We start from the raw sequence: 19,096 nt of genomic DNA on the forward strand, positions 1-19,096 counted from the left end.
GAGTGTGGAGGTCAGTAGTATGTAATACAAAGTTCAGAGGTCAGTAGTAAGTGATGCAGAGTTCAGCGATCATTAGTAGGTAATGCAGAATGTGGAGGTCAGTAGAAAGTAATGCAGAGTGTGGAGGTCAGCAGTAAGTAATGCAGAGGTCAGTAGTAAGTAATGCAGAGTGTAGAGGTCAGTAGTAAGTAATGCAGAGTTCAGCGATCACTAGTAGGTAATGCAGAATGTGGAGGTCAATAGAAAGTAATGCAGAGTGTGGAGGTCAGTAGTATGTAATGCAGAATTCAGCAATCATTAGTAGGTAATGCAGAATGTGGAGGTCAGCACAAAGTAATGCAGAGTGTGGAGGTCAGCAGTAAGTAATGCAGAGTGTGGAGGTCAGCAGTAAGTAATGCAGAGTGTGGAGGTCAGTGATATGTAATGCAGAGTTCAGCGATCACTAGTAGGTAATGCAGAATGTGGAGGTCAGTAGTAAGGAATGAACAGTTCAGAAGTCAGTAGTAAGTAATGCAGAGTTCAGCGGTCACTAGTAGGTAATGCAGAATGTGGAGGTCAATAGAAAGTAATGCAGAATGTGGAGGTCAGTAGAAAGTAATGCAGAGTGTGGAGGTCAGTAGAAAGTAATTCAGAGTGTGGAGGTCAGTAGAAAGTAATGCAGAGTGTGGAGGTCAGTAGAAAGTAATGCAGAGTGTGGAGGTCAGTATTAAGGAATGCAGGGTGCAGAGGCCAGTAGTAAATAATGCAAAATTCAGAGCTCAGCATTGCCGGCACCCTGTCCTCATTCAGCCCTTGTTGTCCCCCATTATCACCAGCAGCTATTCCGCACTGAAAGTTCCTTGCTGTCCACTATTATCACATACAGTTCTTCCTCACTGAGAGTTTCAGCTCCTGTGCACTATGCTGAGATAAGGTGAACATCTGTCATCCAATTGAGGAGGTGCCTTCCTGGCCTAGCCAATCAGAGTAAGGTAGTGCTGAAAGCAGCACCACAGGGTGGCTATCTACCCACTGCATTGGCTGTCCACATTTTCCTGCATTGAACAAGAGCTGAGCAGTTGAAAAATTGTACTTGCGCTTGGCTCCTGGCCACTGCTCGGATCCACAGAATGCCAATGTAGCACTACTCCCTTAGGAGTCGCTGGAGTTTGGGTCCCCCTATAGTCCTGCACAGCCAGACAACACACATTTCCACATTAACTTGCATCCAGGAGACAGTAACCAGTCCGTGAGATTTGATTTGAAGTTTATTAGGGGATTTTAACTGGGATAGGGTTAGGGGTGTACGGGATGCCCAATGGAACTATGAAACCGAGGACAACTTCCTGGAGAGCTAGTTAACATCTCTGGATGTACCACCCCAGACCCCAGGAACTCCATTATCTGGCTGCCTGGAGGAATCCTTGAGCAGGGGATCCATTGACTGTCACTTCAACGTAAGACAGTCCCAGGTAGTCGCTAATCTGATTTCCCACCAGAGTGCTCCTTCCAATCTGGCCCAGGCGTACTCACTTAGTCCTTCTCCTGTGTTTCTGGTGGATCAGTGACTGCTACCAGACCTTCTAGCTGGGCCGCTCCTTCCCTGCCACACAGGTGGTTTTTCAGAGGGCCGGTGAAGTCCCAAGCTTTCCTCCTTCTAAGGTTCTCCTGCCTGGAACTGAGCCCCTCTCCCATCTGGGCTCCTGCTGTCCAGCTTCACATCCTCATCTTCCACCCAAACTATCTTCCAACTCTCCTGCTGCTCAGCAGACTCAGTTACTCTTAAAGGCTGTCCTGGTCCCTTGCCAAGCTTCCTGTTGGGGATTGGCCAAGATCCTCTAAGAGTACAGACCAGTCACTTCTCACCTCTACCCACTGCTCCTAGATCTTTCTCTAAAGTCCTAGAGCAGGGGGAAATCCCAGAGAGCGGGCCTGCAGAGCCTCCCAGCTCTGACCCTAATTTGACCCTGCTAGCTATCACACCCAGGCTGCTACTCAGCCCTCCTAGCTAACAATTAGAGTCCAGCTCCCCCTAGCTGACTAGGAGGGTGCTACACAAAGATGGTGTTTGAATCTTGGGACAGTCCTGCGGACTGTTAGAGGTTATGATTATACGCTGCCTGCAGAAAAGTACAGGAGGGAATCGAGACAGACCAGTCTCCCTGCACAAGGAGAGAGAGCAGCAGTGACCGGTCTTTATTACAGGAAGCTCCTGCACAAAGACAATGTTTCACACTGGATTTCTACACAGATCTGGAAGAAATGCACAAAGCACACCAAGGTTCAAGGAAGAATACACATCATGTATTTAGACTATATTTGCTTACCCCGGAGTACAGCTGTAAATAGTTGTTTCCTTGGAATTAGGTTTTATTGATTGTCTACGTTGCTGAAGATATACATAAGTAATCAATGATTGCATTTATATATTTTATTATTTTTAATGCTAAGTAAAGAAGTAACCATAGTGGGAACTAACACTGGTTATAGTGATATGATTCCTCTACTATTCCTTTTAGATGTAAATGCCTGAAAATGCATCTTTTGCTCATGAGTTCCCCATTGTCTTCCTTATTTGGTGTGTGACAAGGGTGGAACTTTTGCTTAAATATTTTTGTGATGAAAGGTGACATATTCTGTCCCATAAAAGTGGGATGTATGATTCAATACCACCTCCTCCTGCCTGCAGCAGACTGATGACATCATCTCACCCTAGGCAATGGGCTGCTTTTTAAGGATAAAAGGTAGAGCCTTAAAAAAATGATACTGTTGATGTTTATTGTATCATATCAGGAAATGAATAATACACAAATATAAAGTTACTGAAAAGTCAACATTAACTGCTGTTAATGCTCCGTACACACTATAAGAATATTGTACGAAAATTTTCCTACGAGGACCGATCGGATCGTTAGTACACAGGTTTCGAGAGCCGATCACGAAAATTTGTGCGACAATATCCGAAGGGACAAGCGCAAAAAATGTTCTCGTATGATACCAGAACAAACAATTTTCCTTTAATCAGTACAGTAGTCGTCCGAAAATACAATACAATACATGACATCACTTTCGAAGTTATTTTCTTTCATAGGAGAATTTTCGTATCTTTAATAACCTTTTTACTTTCCATGTGAGACTAGCAGGCGAAAAAAAACGGGCGATCGTTCATCTGATATTCTCATCGTGTGTACGGGGCTTTACTGTTATGCATTGTACCCTGCCTGTGTTCCTGTATGCGGCTCTCTGGAATCTGACTGCTGCGGATGAAACAGACTGCACATTAAATTTAATTGGGGAACTGGAGAAAGTACAGAGAAGAGCAACCAAACTGATAAGATGCATGGGGAGATCAGCTATGAGGAAGGATTAGAGGAACTGAATTTATTCTCTCTTGAGAAGAGGAGATTAAGGGGGGATATGATCAACATGTATAAATACATCAGTGGTTTATATAGTGAACTCGATGTAGAGCAGGGGCGGACTGACAACTCATGGGGCCCCCGGGCAATAGGGGATCATGGGGCCCCTGTGTCCTTGCCCAAACTCAAAAAAGCCTATGAAAAAGGTACCAGGGGCATCTCATGGGGCCCCCTACTGACCCCGGACCCTTGGGCAGTGCCCGAGTTTCCAAATGGTCAGTCCGCCCCTGGATAGAGTTATTCACCCTGAGGTCATCACAGAGGACAAGGGGGCACTTTTTACATCTGGAGGAAAAGAAATTTAATCTCCAAACATGGAAAGGTTTCTTCACAGTAACAGCTGTGAAAATGTGGAATAGGCTCCCTCAAGAGTTGGTTCTGGCCAGCTCAGTGGATTACTTCAAAAAAAGGCCTGGATTCTTTCCTAGATACACTGAATATAACTGGATACTAACATTTATAGGTAAAGTTGATCCAGGGAATATCCGATTGCTTCTTGGAGGATTAGGAAGGAATTATTTTCCCAGCAGGAGCAAATTGGATCCTGCTTTGCTGGGTTTTTTTTTCCTTCCTCTGGATCAACTGTGGGTGTAGGATTGTAAGCCATGTACCGGGGTGGGCTCCCCAGGATACAGTGAAGTCACGAATGAGGAAAGCAACCCCAACACCAGCTTTTGCCACAACAGAATTTTACTTAGATGTGGCAAATAAACACAACCACAAATGCTGGGAACATACAATAAATTTACATACACCCAGCCCAAAGGCTGAGACCCTTGTGCTGCACAGCACGGCGCCTCCTGATGGATGAAGGTAGAAAGTGTAGTAATTTACCTACTGGCGGGCACAGTTAAGCTGCCACACCTTACCCGTTATTACCCTAGGAGAGCAGGAATCAGTGTATGGGTGTATGGTATGGGCTAGCCAGCGGTGCAGCACAACAGCTTACAGTCTTACACAAATCTACAGTATTCCCCCTCCCATAACTGGTCCTGTAGCACGTGCCTGAGTATTCCTTCTGAGCAAAACACCAGTCTGGCTTGAGTTTGTAGGATTTTATCAGCTCTCCAATGTGAAATGTCACTTTAAATTGTGGAGTCCTTCCAATAATGGGTAACAACACTTGTGGCCTGACACAAACAGAGACCCTAACTAACTAACTATAGGCCTGGACTCAGTTTATAGGTGCCAACACTGAAATGAGGTGTGTGCACGATCTTACCGACCCGGGTCTGCTTTGCATCCACTGGTGACTCTGAACAGAACAAATGTCTCTCCAACAAGCTTGCAAAATTGCAGAGTATGCTGCATTGTTCCTCTGCTCTCATCAGCATTACTGGCAGCAATCTTCCTTTCTCTGAACAGGATCAGGGTCTTGGACATGATCAGCTTCACTTAGCCGCAGCTCTGGTTACCGATGGAAGCTCCCACACCTGGATGTCATCGGATTCTCAGCTCACACGGCCCCTTCATTCAGCACCGTTCAAAACATGGCTGCAGTCTCCTCTTCCTGTTCACTCCAACTCTGTGTGAAAACTCCACCTCTTCATGAATATACAAATATCTATGCAGTCTGAGGCTGTGTTAGAAAAACAGTGACATCTTGTGGCTAAACCGCAGAATGTCAGTCAAAACATTAATTTACTTCCACACAATCAGTGTTCAAACAATGAGAGCTGTTTCCCCATCTCACAGGATTATAACTTTTTTTTTTTCTATGGTTGAACTGGATGGACTTTTGTCGTTTTTCAGCCAGACTAACTATGTAACTATGTAAAGTAAAATGGATGATTTTTTTTTATTTTATCACAGCTGCAGTGTTTGCTGGATGACATTGCTTTTTAATTATGATAAAGTGCCAAAATAGGTAACCCAAATATATATTTTCTGGCTTGTCTTGTTAAAATAACCCCGTACATTCATTGTGTGGGAACTCGCTTCAAGTGGTAGAGCTTCTTCAAAGCACACGGCAACTCGCTTATTTTTTAAGGGCCTGTTTGCCCACTTTTATTTAAATGACAGTTCAATAACATAAAGGTTTCCCACGCAGGGGTATCCACCATCACACAAATTCAAATGAACAGTATTCAGCCTCCTGGCTTGTACGCAGTTTTAAGTCTGCCTCCTGCAGACTCTTCCCAAAGTATGGCACTAGCACACAGCTAGTCTGGCTTCCACCTCTCCTAGGTGTAGCCCACCTGACTCCACGGCAGAGACCTCCTGCCTGCTGGGGTGGAATCCTCCTGCTGGGGTGGAGCCCTCCCGACTCCGTTTGCCGGGGTGGAGCCCAGAATCATGGCCTGGCTTCCCCTAAAAAGGCCTGCACACACCTGTGCAATCAGCACGCTGGCTGCTCCCAAAATATGGGCCCAGGATTGGAGATTTCATCCCTCCCAAATCTCTAAGAAATCTCCAGGCTACAGGTCCCAAAACAGGCTTTACCAACCAAAGAGGAAACTGATAAACCAGTTTCCTCTGCATTAGGAGATCTGCCTGGAGCCCCTCAACCTCTATGGTTGAAAATCCTGGGTCTCCATCGTGCTTTTCACCGTGGCAGGATACCGTACTGCCACATATCCCCCCCCTTTGTTTTGATCCCGTAGGGGGCAGAACACACAAGCCCAAACTCTTTAATTTGGCACCTCTGTGCCAGCTGTCACCCATATGAGCCCAATCCTGACTGACATTGTTTTCAAAGGGAAACTTTCCTTCCTGTCTGAGACGACTTTCCCTGTGTTCTCTTAGCACACGGACTTGGGCCCTATAAAGACACTGTGCCTTTTTACGGGTACGCTTCCAAAAGTGTTGCCTCTCTATTTTCCTTGGGGCCACCCAAGTCACCTTCCCATTAAGGAACTTCCAAAACTTAGGACCTTTCTGAGGCTGAGGTTGACGCCTGAGCTTTAGGTGTCGGACAACATTAAAGCTATGCTGCGCTCTCAACCGCCGGTTACCCTTTACCTTTGAAGGGGTCACGCTTTTAAGCACAAAAAGTGTGGGCTCTTTTATTGGGGTTCCCTTAGTCCCTCTCTGCATTCTATGTACATGCATCCTCTTACTGACTAAACTTAGCTCGGTTGGTTTCCCCCTGTACACTGCATGCTTCCTTTTGTCACTGACATTCTCAGACAACAGCAATATCCTACTCTCCTTCTGAAGGACAGACCGATTGTCTTGCACTTCAGAGGTTTTTATGTCAGGGGACCTCTTTACATATTCCACTTCCTTCAAGTTTTCCCTTGGGGAAGATAAGCCATTTAAAGTTTCTCTTCCCAGACTACCCTCCTGAACCTGTAGGGGGCCTAATTCAACTGCAGATTTTATCTCAGCTGTGTCTACCACATCATTACCCACCACATCACATGTTTCAGGGTTATCAGCACACATGTCCACTTGACCTTCAGGTCCATCATTAGATTTATGGTCACCCACAGAAACTAAATGATCGACATTTACCAGTGCCTCACCATAATAAATATCAACATTTACAAGGGTCTTGCATTTTTCCTCATGGTCAGGAACATCCACACCTTTGTCAGAATTAATTTCAATGTTTGGCAGGGCAGTGTCTGGAGACCAAGTGCACAGCGTGGAGTGGTTGTCTCCCATGGCAACGTCGCTATCCACCAGCTCCACTGGCACATGAACCTCTTCCAGCAACTGTCCTGACACCTGACCATCATCACATAATTCCACATTTGGTTTACTGACCCCAATCACTTGACTTGTGCCATCTGACACTTCCACAAACACCAGCTCATTTGGTATCACACTATCCATTACCACACCATTGGATCCTTTGTGGTTTGTGGGCACGATCTCTGCTATGTGCTCAATCTCACTTGGCTCGTCCATATTGGGAGGGAGACCATTTGCAGCAACAGCACGTGTGCCCTTGTCTATAAGCTGCTCTGCAGGCCCTCCATTTAGCACAGCAGAAGTCATGTCCACTCCACTGTTGGAAGCAGAGGTCCCATTCAACAAAGCCAACAGGTTGTCAGCCCATCTGTCCCAGTCTACTTTCTCTGCGCTCCAATCAGAGGTACTACGCAGTACTCCATCAACTGCAGGAGGAGACACAGGACAGAGTGGCTCAGCAGACACATCACATATATCACTTTTGTTCAAACAAAACGATGGCACTAAATTTTTAACCTCAACAGGTTGCAATATCACACCCTCACCACCGTACTCTGATGGCGCTTCATTCACCTCAGGAACATTTCCATACATTGTATTGTCAGTACTGACAGACTCAGTTAACCCATTATCACCATGAGCATTTTCAAATATTTCAGTTTTAGCATTTAAATCATTTGGTTCAAGTACTCTCTTGTCCAGAGCAGCACCATAGTTGTCCCAGGTAACCTCTGGCTCCAACACACAGAGCTCCCAGGAAGTTTCCATGGACACCTTTGCAGCTTTGGATACTGTGGCCAAGGGCAACAACATATTTTTACTCATATTCACATCAACACTGTTATCTTTAGTGAGCTGTACTAGCCCATCACCAACCATAACATTACATTTAACAGTAACACTTTTGTCGGCATGACCATCAGCATTCTCATTGCATATAGACATGACTTTGGTTTTTGCAGGTAATCCCTGGCTATTACCCAGCTGAGCAGCCTGTAAGCCATGCCTCACAGCACTCTCTCTCTTTAAAGGGACAATATATTCAGTTTTATCAGCTCCATAGCTGACCTGGGAAATCCTCTGCTCCGTCACTGCGGGCTCCTGGGAGGTTTCCCTGGGCATCTCTGCAGCACCTATCACTAGGGAACACGGTGCCATGGCAGTTTTGGTCACCCCTAGGTTACCTTCCCCAGCCTTCTGCTGGATTATAGCAGGTACATGCAGAGTCCCCATGTCCTTTTCCATATTTAGTCCTACTGATCGTTGGGCTTCTCCCTGCGCCTCCCCACTACTCAGGGTAGCACACAGCAGCCAGTCCATGTCCATCTGTATTGTGGAACTCCCTGAAGGACACACTCTCACTTCCTTGGAATCAGTCCCACAAACTGAAACAGTCTTACCATTTCCTGAAGCAGGTGTCATAGCCTTCACTTGAGTGCGTAGTCTCTCCTCTGTGGTGTCTCCACAGGCTGACTTCCCCAAGTGGTCACGGTGCAACACTGCAGCCATTCCGGACCAACTTACACCCCCTGCAGGTAACACCATATCCCTGTTGCTAGGGGTAGCTGCCAACATTTCTAAACACGAATCTGGGCTTGCAGATGAAGACTTTTGCCCAGTAGCACCCTCAGTGGTATTCCAAACTCTGGGGCAGGTAAAGATACCATGCCCAAACTGACCACATTCCAGGCAGGGTATGGTTCCACCGATAACCTTCTTAGGATACGGAACCACATCTCCCTTGTAGCCCCTTCTCCTGGTTGGCAGGCTCTCTCCTGTTGCTATGGGAGATGGCACTCTCACAGCTGAACTTTGTGGGTTCCTCCAGATGCGCTGAACTCGCATCTCTGCGTTGCCACAATCCTCTGCAGACGACACTTCTCTCACAGGGTCCGCAGGCCTGAAGTCACATGTGTTGCTATGGGCAACCACATTCTTCTCAAACTTGTGGTTAGGCTGTCGCTCCTTCCTTGCACTCAGAGCCGGCTTGCCTAACACAGACGCAGTCCTTTGCTTTGATATGCAACTTTGCAATGGAGGCTGAGACAAAGGGCATTTAGAGACAGTGTGCCCCCACTCCCTGCACCGCAAGCATCGCTCTTGCCAGCGTGTCTTGTCCAGGCTCCCCACATTGCAGCCTTTTTCCAGCTTAGGACTCTGCACATTCCTAGCTGGTCTCCTTTCACCAGTGTTGCCAGCAGCAACAACATGCACTTCCCACTTTGGCAAACTTTGTTCATCCATGTATGGGGCTCGTTCTGGGGATAACAACCCCTCCAGCCACAGGGCTCGGTCTCTCATATCAGCAAATCTTGCTTCTTTTCTTTGCTTTGACCACCCCATCTTCACAGTCACTTCACAACACTTTTACACAGTCCAGCAACCAAGAAATGAAGCACTGTCTCTTTAAGGCATTTAAGGTTCTTCTCACCTGCACCCACAAATTGTGCTGTCCATTGCACAGAAACACAGTTCATATAACTGATGAACTTACTTTTGCAGGGATCTCCAATTCTGCCCGCATCCTCCACCATATGTGGGAACTCGCTTCAAGTGGTAGAGCTTCTTCAAAGCACACGGCAACTCGCTTATTTTTTAAGGGCCTGTTTGCCCACTTTTATTTAAATGACAGTTCAATAACATAAAGGTTTCCCACGCAGGGGTATCCACCATCACACAAATTCAAATGAACAGTATTCAGCCTCCTGGCTTGTACGCAGTTTTAAGTCTGCCTCCTGCAGACTCTTCCCAAAGTATGGCACTAGCACACAGCTAGTCTGGCTTCCACCTCTCCTAGGTGTAGCCCACCTGACTCCACGGCAGAGACCTCCTGCCTGCCGGGGTGGAATCCTCCTGCTGGGGTGGAGCCCTCCCGACTCCGTTTGCCGGGGTGGAGCCCAGAATCATGGCCTGGTTTCCCCTAAAAGGCCTGCACACACCTGTGCAATCAGCACGCTGGCTGCTCCCAAAATATGGGCCCAGGATTGGAGATTTCATCCCTCCCAAATCTCTAAAAAATCTCCAGGCTACAGGTCCCAAAACAGGCTTTACCAACAAAAGAGGAAACTGATAAACCAGTTTCCTCTGCATTAGGAGATCTGCCTGGAGCCCCTCAACCTCTATGGTTGAGAATCCTGGGTCTCCATCGTGCTTTTCACCGTGGCAGGATACCGTACTGCCACAATTGGATTTCAGTTATTTCAATCATGAAGGCTCAGCATCACATGTGAGCATTACCTAGGACAGGCCGCATACAAATACAGCTTGTCTAAGAACACCCACTCCTCCACACTACAACCTACACATCAAGGTATTTTGATGTTTGTATAACTCCTCCTCCCAAGAACCAGTCTACTGTGTGTATTAGGATTTACTCTAGGTTCACACCTAAGCATTTTCTGCAGCGTTTTGCAGAAATGCAGTACAGTCCATTTAACATGATTTCCTATGGGACATGTTCACATCGCAGCGTTTTCACCCAGTGCATTTTTTGAAAAGGGTCAGGGACTTTTTTTAATGCAAAAAGTTGCGTTTTTAGTTCTCTAGACTTCAATGGAAATGCTGCAGAAAAGCAAGTATCGCGGTTTTGCTGTATTTTTGCCACATTTTGCATTTTAAATCTGCCTAGCAACAAGAAAAATAAAAAAATAGAAAAAAATGCAAAACGCATAAAAAAAGCAGCAAAAACATGTAAAAACACAGGTGCAAAAACACGAAATGCAACGCAAAATGCAATGCAGAAATGGCTGAAACGCAACCTGCATAGGTGTGAATCTAGCCTTAGGACATTTTAAGTGGATTACTGAGACAGGGTGCTATGATGTTTTCAAGAAGTAATGTACAGCACCCTGCTAGCCCCTCCCACCAGCCATGATCTGCCTCCATTGCATAGCAAAGCACAGAGGCCTAGTAATGATGTCACTGATTGTAAAAACAAATCTGCAATGAAAATGGAAAGATGTTATTTAAAAATGTCATTAGCAAGTTGATGAGGAGGAAAGGGGAAACTAGGGAAGGCAAAATATAAGCAGATTAAACTTCAGCTTTAAAAGTAACTTTTATGTAGGAGAGCTGTACTTAATTTGGATGCTCAGCATATCTGTCCTCCCAAGTGTTGTCTCATTACAGACTTTTTGGAGGGTCACTGAGGCAGCCAGCAGTTTAGGATTTTATTCAAAGTATTTTCTCCACTTCCTCAAAGTATACTGTGTCATAGGTTGTATACACACAGCAGTCTTTTATGGATTTTATAGCAGGAGGTGGTTATATATGAAAGAACAGCAGATCCCAAGGGGAGAAGTGTTCTTCTTTCAAGTGGTTATATATGAGTTGCAAGAAAAACACAGCCCTGGAGCTTATTACTATTGCGCCGTGCATTATTCAGCCTCGTGTAGACATAAGGTATGAAGCTTTACTTAGCAGGATTGCCCCATAAAATAATTCTACGTGAGGATTTGCAGGGCTACAGATCCAAATGCAAATGTGTATGGATTCTGGTAAAACAGACCTGACCTGACTTAGCATCTCTATGAAGACATGGAAGCATTCTGTTGGTGCATTGGTCTTTGGTGCCATGCCCTGTTCAAACAGAAATAAAACCTCCTGTGCTCTAGGGCTCAAAACAAGGGCGGAAAGGTGAACGGATTCCTTGAAACAGAGCTCTGATGAAGAAAGGTCCCCCTTCGAAACGCGTCAGCCTCACTTTGAGAGTCTAGCCTCATGATGTGGCTCACACTGGCTCTACACTTCAATTTCCTTTGAGGATCTGTTTATGCTTGTTATACTTCCTTGTTTGTGAGTAAATATATTTTTTATTTAATAAATTCATAGTTTACTGAGGTAATGCGCAAGATTGGTGAGCTCTTTCTTTTTGCTTCATGCCCTGTTCATTCAGTGGTGAAAGGTCTAAAAATATAAACTGCTTGCACACGTCTTTGACCCTCAATATGAACCTTACTCGTAGGGCTCAATCACATGAGCAGCCAGGAGGCATTAAAATCGAGTGGTTGAGATGTGGTTTTACCACTCCTTTTTTTGCCACCAGCCGGAACAAGGGCATGCAGCTATTCAGGGCTTTACAAATGCCACGATTGCAGCAAAAATGAAATGGCATGTGGGCGGCACAGTAGCTAAATGGTTTTCACTTCCGCCTGGCCGTACTAGGGTCATCGGTTCAAATCCCAACCACGGCACCACCTGCCTGGAGTTTGCATGTTCTCCCTGTGCCTGCATGGGTTTCCTCCGGGTACTTTGGTTTCCTCCCACACTCCACAGACATGCTGGTAGGTTAATTGGATCCTGTCTAAATTGGCCCTAGTATGTGTATATATGTGTGTAAGTTAGGGACCTTAGATTGTACACCCCTTGAGGGTTAGGGACTGATGTGAATGTTTACTATATAAATGTAAAGCGCTGTGTAAATTGACGGCGCTATTTAAGTACCTGAAATAAATAAATGTCACCTTCGGCTGCCAGTAACGCCACCAAAAGTGTACCATTTAAGTGAATAGGGCTGCAACACAACTGTCCTCCAACCGGGTCAGGGTGCCTTGGCATTTTGAGCACTAAAACAGTCAGTGATAATTGTATTATTATTATACAGGATTTATATAGCGCCAACAGTTTGCTCAGCGCTTTACAAAATGAATAATGCGACATATCACCACCTGCCAAATGCCCACCGAAAAGTGATCCACTGAGGATCGGCTATATTAGGCGCATGTGTGAGCAAGCCCTTAGGGTTATCCTAAGGCCTCTTTCAAATGGCCATTTACCTGTATACACTGCATTCCAGCAGCAAGAAAAAACTGATTCTTGCAGGTGGAACGACAAGTTCATGTGAATAGCGGCGACCGCTCAGCCTTTATAAAGTAATGACAGACTGACAGCGGCCGTCAATGTTCACATGTAGTTACACATCTGACTGCTTCCTGGCTCGAACATGTGTCCCTGACCGCAGGTAGTCACTTGGTGTGCATGTGAATAATGACAGCTGCTGTCAGCCTATCATCACTTTATACAGGCTGAATGGCCACAGCTAATCGCACGCGCCTGTCCAATGAATGGCATTTAGCACTGTATACATACTTATTATGGGATACAGTCAGGGGCGGACTGACCATTCGAGCACTCGGGCTCTGCCCGAGGTCAGTAGTGGGCCCCATAAAATGCCCCTGGTACCTTTTATAAGCTTTTTTGGGTGTGTTTTCAGTGTGGGCAAGGACACAGGGGCCCCATGATTCCCAATTGCCCGGGGCCCCATGAGTTGTCAGTCCGCCCCTAGATACAGTTGACTCTGTGTACAGTCTACCAAAGGTCCACTCAGAGGTTGCTTACTCACCGGAGTGGCCTGTCCAAACCCCTCTAATTATGCACGGACCATCCTCTCCATTACTGTAAGGGGTGCCCATAGCGAAAGAAAGAAATAAAGAGAAGAATAGCGCAGGGCAGACATGACTAGGTGAAGAGGGAGAAAAGTCAGGAAAGGGTTAAGTTAAAGGGGAAGGGTTAAAAAAGATAGCAAGGTTACCTGATTGGTGTTAGTAGGTTTGTGTGGGATCATCCTGAATCTTGGGGGAGTGCTGGGGGTCGGACGAGCCAGTGCTGGTTAGCAGCTGAAGAGAGAAGTTCCCGCCCGCCCTCCCTTGGGGTGTTTGTTCTGTTTGGCTTGTTTAGTTTGGTGGCAGTTGTTGGTCTTGGTAGGTTGTTAATGGTTTGTGATGATAAGTGTATGGTTGGGACCCATCTGTGGTATGGTGTGCCCGTGTAAATTCCAGTTAACCAAGGTTTAACTGGAAGGTGGAGGTCTACCTGCGGAAGGTGTGTCCTTGTCTCCGAGTCGGTGCGTTGCGGCTGGAGGCCTAGTAGGAACATTAAGGTTAAGATTCTGCAGGGGGAGATCAATATTGTTTTGAGTGCCTGCTTAGACCAACAACTCATTCCGTAAGTTTATGGAAGTTTCTGTTTTAAGGAATGTTTTCTGTATATTTAAGTTAAATTGTTAAAGGCCGTGAAGGAAAAGAAGAAAAGAAAAGAAAACTAATGCAGCCACCATATCAAAGGACTGGTCATTTGCTATATATTATATTTTTATTCTTGGGCTTAGATACACTTTAAAGTTACACAATTGTTAAAGGTGCACTTTGCAGTATGACAGGTTTAAAATTTTACTTTTTCAGTTTAATTACAGTCATACTTTTCTATAGCCAACAAAAAAATCTGTTTCTTCCTTGCAACTGATGCAATAGTAATCTATAGTTAAATCAAACCAAAACTCTCTTTAAGGATGGATTTACATTTCAGCATAGCGTGTTTGAGTGATTTTTGTCATATGACTTTTGCATTCTTTTTGTGCGTTTTCATACAGCGTTTTTGAGCTTTGGCCATTTTTTTTATTAGACCAGTAGAGAAAAATATAATCCATTGCATCATTTGTTGTTGTGGTTTTCAGCTCATTTAGCTTTTCTAATACTTTGTTGAAACACCTTTTTATTTTATTCCAGCACTCAGTCTTTTTGGGTATGAGTCTGTCAGCATGGCACATCTTGACTTGGCAATATTTACCCACTCTTCCTTGCAAAAACACTCCAAATCTGTCAGATTGCAAGAGCATCTCCATTGCACAGCCCTCTTCAGATCACCCCGCAGATTTTCGATCGGATTCAGGTCTGGGCTCTGGCTGGGCCATTCCAAAACTTGAGTCTTCTTCTGGGGAAGCCATTCCTTTGTTGATTTGGATGTATGCTTTGGGTCGTTGTCACGCTGAAAGATGAAGCTCCTCTTCACGTTCAGCTTTCTAGCAGACGCCTGAACGTTTTGTGCCAATATTGACTGGTATTTGGAACTGTTCATAATTCCCTCTACCTTGACTAGGGCCCCGGTTCCAGCTGAAGAAAAATAGCCCCAAAGCATGATGCTGCCACCACCATGCTTCACTGTGGGTATGGTGTTCTTTTGGTGATGTGCAGTGTTGTTTTTGCACCAAACATACCTTTTGGAATTATGGCCAAAAAGTTCAACCTTGGTTTTATCAGACCAGAACACATTTTCCCACATGGGAGGCTTCAGATGTGTTTTTGCAGGTGACCCCCGCCCATTTGTTTACTTTAGTGGCAGGGCCGAATGACAAAACAAAGGAGTCGGCAATTAAATTCAGAGTCAGCAATAGCGGGGCAAGTGAGGAAGCCTGTCTGTACACCATGCCCCCTCACTGTATACACTGCTCCTCTCCTACCCCTCTCCTTGCACACACTGCCCTCCACGTTGCCACAGAGAGGACCTGTCTCTAGTGGCATCCCTAGGGGGGTGCAGGCCGCACCGGGTGACACCATCACAGGGGGTGCAGGAGCAGGATGCCAGCAGAGCTTCTAGGCTCTGTGAAGGTCATTGCCAGTTATTGGGGTGATCACAGATTCCCGGCACAGTGACAGGTGCCCCCGGTTCAACCTATACGGGGTTAACTGATCTTGCAACCCATAGTCATCAGCGGGATCAGCTTTAGCAGTTTGCAGCCTGTAAGGGGTTAACTGTGGCAGTTCTGTGCTAAAGTCGGAGACCGACTTCTTCGGCCTGAAACCGGCACATGAGCAGTTGCTTCAGGGGATACATATCTTCACGGGTCGGGATACTCATTTTACCGCTACACCGGCACCGCTCCTTCCTCTCTGGAGGGGTGACACCACGTTTTACCGCACCGGGTGACACCAACCCTAGGGACGCCTCTGCCTGTCTCCTATATGCTATCACATAGGGAACTATTGGTCCATGTGATATCAATAAAATCATATGGTAATAACATTTTTTAAACATATAAAAAGACACATAAAAAGTAAAAAAAAAAAAAAAATTTGAGCCTCCACACCCCCACATACACAGGCATATATACAAAAATGCTTGCATTGGGATGCCTACATAAAAAATGGCAATTGTGCTACACATGTTATAAATCAGCGCACACGCCAGCGTGGGATCAATCATTTTAGCACCAGAGCTCATGGGTAATATTAAACTGATGACCTGTAGGGGCCATTAGAGCATCGTCTATGGAAAATATAGGGCACTGAAGTTTCATGAGTGCACACAATTTTTTTTTTTCACTGGATTTTCTTTTTATTGTCATCAATAAAAAGAAAACAATTTAAGACAATAAGAATTTAAGACAATTTAAGAAGTTAAAAGTAAACATACAATAAGGTGTCACGAAAAAAGTGTACAGGTTCACAGAGTAGGATGCTTAGGCAATGCTGATGTAGGCATCTTCTCACTCGCTTCCCCCTCGTGTTACACAAAAAGAGGAGACAGAACGTTCCTCATTACCACTGATAAGCCGCAACTCTTTTATCATGGCTGGTACTGTAAGTATGGATATTGCTGAAAAAACTATGGAATGCTTCATGAATGTGCGTGTCATCCTTGCGCAGGGGCCATGCTAATCTCTGTATCGTTCCAATTTTAGTATATGTGCTGCCGAAGCAAGCACGGTGCATGCAATTTTAATGCTGGACATGCTGGGTATCTATTTACTCAGAGCAATTTCATCTTTTATATTTTGCCCAAACAATTGAGTAAATTGTGTTTGTGTGCCCTAAAATTAACTTTAGTGTATGTTACTGAAAGTTTGTGTTTCATAAATTGTTGCGCTAATATCATGTGACATAAAATATTGGAACTACCACTATTCCTTCTCTAGGGTGTCTGCTTTCAGAAAATGTTTGGAAGTTTTAATAATCTTCAGGCCTAAAATTATTTTTTAATCATGTAAATAAAAAATGAAAAACATTTTTTCAATTGGCTCTGGGATTTAAGTGGTTAAAGCAGAGTTCCACCCAAAAGGAGAAGTTAAAGATTGGTCCGCCGCTCTCCATTAAGGATTGGCACCTTTGGGGAGCAGGGGGGGGGGGAAAGGTACCCGAATTTGACAAGTACCCGCTCCCACTTCCGCTGTGATCGCCTAGGCGATCGGAAAAGGAAGGTGTCCTCCTACCCTCCCTCCCCGAAGTGTTGTGGGACACGTGACATGTCCCAGAAGACGACGGGGCCATTCAGGAAGCGCAGCGCTACTCGCGCATGCGCAGTGGGCACCCAGCTGTGAAGCCGCAAGCTGTCACAGCCGGGTGCCCATACTGAAGATGCTGGCCTCCCGGTGAAACAGGCTGCGGCGGGGGGCAACGTGGGATCATGGGACAGGTGAGTGGCTGTTTTTTAAAAGTCAGCAGCTACAGTTTTTTTAGCTGCTGACTTATTATTTTACAGAGTGAGTGTAACTCCACTTTAAGGACTAAATGTAAAAAGCCGAATGTAAAAGTGGATGAAAAACTGAACTGGTGAAGCAGACAGAGAGCCCATGTGAAAGGAGCCTTACAGTGAGAGTGTAACTAAAGGAAAAACTTTGTTTATTTAACTTTTGGACAGAGTAAAGATGAATTAGAACACCTATTGGGTTTTTATTGCTGTCTATGCTCTCTTTATAGGGAGATTCACCCTTAATATTTGTCTTGTTTACCAATATTATCAAAAGTAAAATGAAACCAATGTTGGGTTGTCCCCAGAAAAATAACAGAGGAAACATTTTCCAATGGGGACACCAGTTCTGGTGACCTAGGGGTCCCCAAGGAATTCCCTTTAATTTTCAGGGATTTTATCTCACTTCCTGTTTTGGCTATGGAACAGGAAGTGAAGGTAAATCTCCCCAATGGGACTTAGATGGCAAAAAATAAATCAATTTAACTCTCCCTCACACTATCCAAAGTGAAAAAAAACCCATTTTGCCTATAATTCTACTTTACGTTTACTGCACTGAGTGTCCTCTTTGATCAGAAGTTCTAAACGAAGCTTCACATGCAGCGTATCTTATAACAAAACTAAGGCTGATCATGTGATTGTACCAAAGGCTATGCTTCACACTCATCATTCATTTTGAACTATGTCAGCAAGAATACTGGAATATATCAGAATCTACAGGACAGAACAGGTAAGGCATGCTCTGTAAAGTCTCCTAATTCCTTGCAATGTGTATAATTAAACTGGAAAGGACTTTTATTTTGTTGAAAAAGGGATTTTCATTCTAAGCCATAAATGGCAGTTCAGCTACCTGAAGCGACAGACCTGAATTTTATTGAAAGTTTGTTTTGGTGCGGAGAACTCTTCAGTCATTTTACCGCTATCTACTAGTCTGATTATCTAAACAGACACAGCTGGGAAAACAGAGGACGGGAGCACTGGAATTGTTTTCTTGCATGTAGGAGTACCCTGCGATGACATCACTTGGACACTCAGACAAGCGATCAGTTATTCGAAGGATGACAAAGGAAGCCAAGGTTAGGACATCAGAGTCATTATCATACTCCTGTTCCCGTTATGAAAATATTTATCTCGGTGCTGATCTGTCTGTGCAACTATGGGCCAAGACAAGCAAAGTACAAGGCATTTGTCAAATGGAAAAATACTCTATTAGAAATTAAGCGCACATTATTCAAGAGACCAGTGGGCCGTCGTAACTGGAATTGTGCGTCACTGACTGTCTCTCATTCTTACTTCTTTAGGTTCCTTGACCCTGTTTTGGTTCATCTATGGTGTACTCTCATTCTGTCTGTCCTCTCTCTCCCGAACCAAATGGGTTTCTTACAATATTTACCTAAAATGACACTCTGATTGTTCCAAATAATCTGGGTTAGATATAAACTTCTACAGTATGTACAGTCAAAACTTTTTTTTTCGATTTGGACAGATTGCAGAAGGATTGGCAAGCCTGTCAATTATTTAGTGTTGTCTATGGCCCCACTGGGGAGATTCACTCTCTGTTTGTCCAACATTTTGGAAACAGAAAATCTTCTAAAATGGGGACACTTGCTCCTGTAACAAACAAACAAAGGAGTTTTAAAGCTGAACCCTGGGTCCACAAAAAATAATTTATTTTAGTAGCCACAAAGGATATCAATCCATATTGTGTGCCTTCCCTAATCCAACTCCTGCAAAAAAACTTTAGCCCTTTTTACTAAATGTTTTTTTTTCTTTTTTCACAGCGATTGTAAAATGTGCCTTTTTTTTACATGAAAATGTGT

General features: G+C 44.8%; 1 protein-coding gene and 1 non-coding gene across 2 annotated transcripts in view; both read right to left on the bottom strand.

Annotated features, from left to right (window-relative positions):
• SYN3 (synapsin III) overlaps window positions 1–19,096 on the bottom strand; it is a 486,671-nt gene that overhangs the window by 60,022 nt on the left and 407,553 nt on the right. The gene's annotated exons all lie outside the window — the stretch shown is intronic.
• LOC149459685 (U6 spliceosomal RNA) lies at window positions 16,412–16,515 on the bottom strand. The gene has a single exon (XR_016313229.1). It is a non-coding gene; the product is annotated as a U6 spliceosomal RNA (small nuclear RNA).

Source organism: Staurois parvus, unplaced genomic scaffold, assembly GCF_062004578.1.
Source record: "Staurois parvus isolate SC_StPar_1 unplaced genomic scaffold, SC_StPar_1.0 ptg000249l, whole genome shotgun sequence".
Taxonomy (NCBI): Eukaryota; Metazoa; Chordata; class Amphibia; order Anura; family Ranidae; genus Staurois; species Staurois parvus.